This window comes from Rousettus aegyptiacus, unplaced genomic scaffold (genome assembly GCF_014176215.1).
Source record: "Rousettus aegyptiacus isolate mRouAeg1 unplaced genomic scaffold, mRouAeg1.p scaffold_m13_p_1, whole genome shotgun sequence".
Lineage (NCBI taxonomy): Eukaryota > Metazoa > Chordata > Mammalia > Chiroptera > Pteropodidae > Rousettus > Rousettus aegyptiacus.
In genome coordinates this window covers 131,676,079-131,677,817 of record NW_023416284.1, presented here as the reverse complement: position 1 = coordinate 131,677,817, position 1,739 = coordinate 131,676,079, and the positions used below count along the sequence as shown (strand labels likewise).

The 1,739-nt window shown below is 32.8% G+C and overlaps 1 pseudogene; it reads left to right on the top strand.

Annotated features, from left to right (window-relative positions):
- Positions 1–672: 672 nt before the first annotated feature.
- Positions 673–791, top strand: LOC118605090 (annotated as a pseudogene).
- Positions 792–1,739: the final 948 nt, after the last annotated feature.

The window sequence follows — 1,739 nt, the reverse complement described above, 5'->3', positions numbered from 1 at the left end:
ATAAGGCCAGCATTACCTTGATACCAAAAGCAGAAAAAGACAGTACTAAAAGAGAAAACTACAGGCCAATATTCCTGATGACTATAGATGCAAAAATTCTTAATAAAATACTAGCAACAAGATTAAGTAGCACATTAGGATTACTCACCATGATCAAGTGAATTTACCCCTGGATTGCAAGATGGGTCAATATACACAAATCAATCAATGTGATACATCACATTAATAAAATGAAAGGAAAGAATGATATGGTTATCTCAATAGATACAGAAAAAGCACTTAACAAAATTCAACATCTATTCATGATAAAAATAGGCATAGAAAGAATATACCACAATATAATAAAAGCGATATATGGCAAGCCCACAGATAACATCATATTCTATGGTGAAAGGTTGAAATTTCTTCCTCTAAGATCAGGAACAAGACAACGTGCCCACTCTTTCCACTCCTGTTCAATGTAGTACCAAAAGTCTAACCTAGAGCAATCAGGCAAGAAAACAAATAAAAGGTAACACAACTGGAAAAAAATTAAAATTGTCTCCATTTGCAGATGACATGATTTAATATGTATAAAATCCAAAAGACTGAACCAATAATAGTTTTATCTAATCAATCAATTCAGTAGAATTGCAGGATATAAAATTAACATACAAAAATCAATAGTGTTGCATCTATGGCCATGCTACCCTGAACAAGCCCGTTCCCATCTGATCTCAGAAGCTAAGCAGGGTCAGACCTGTTTAGTACTTGGATGAAAGACCACCTAGGAAGACCAGGTGTTGTAGAAATAAAAAATAAAAAATAAATAAGGGATTGTAAGATGACAAGGTCCTCGCAATCTGTGAGATCAACCAAGAATTGCCTCACCGAAAATATAAATAAATAGATTGATGATAGATGATGATGATAGATAGATAGATAGATAGATAGATAGATAGATAGATAGATGATAGATAGATAAAAATAAAATAAAATAAATCAGTAGTAATAGACTATGGAACAGAACCAAGAGCCCAGAAATAAATCCAAGCATTTATGGTCAACAAATATTTGACAAGGGAGCCAAGAATACTCAATGGAGAAAGCACAGTCTCCTTAGTAAATGGTGCTGGGATAACCAGACAGTTATATATAAAAGAATAAAAATGGACCCATATCTTAAACCACTTAAAATATTAATTCAAAATGCACTAAAGATCTGAAACCATGAAATTCTAGAAGAAAACACAGGAACAAACCTCGTTGACATGGATTTGGAAATAATTTTTTGGAAATGACACCTAAAGTACAACCAACAAAATCAAAAACAAACAATTGGGACTACCTCAAACTAAAAATCTCTGCACAGCAAAAGAAACCATTAACGAAGTGAAAAGACAACCTATGGAACTGAAAAAAATATTTACAAACCATTATTAATTGTTTATTTTGTGCGCCTAGCACTATTTGAAGCTCTTATGCGTTAACTTATTTAACTCTCACCAATAAATGAGGTATTTTCTAGTATTATCTCCATTAAACAGATGAGTAAACTGATATACAGAGAAATTAAAGAACTTGACCAAGGTCACATGCTACTAAGTGGAGAAATTAGGATTCATATTTAGTCCGCCAGGTTCCCAAAGGACCATTTAATCCTAAAAGAACCCCTAAAGCATTTAACTGAGAATTGTTTGTGTAATGTGTGTGCTTTTTATTACCCAGGATCGCATATGTATTGCAATAATACTTTCCTC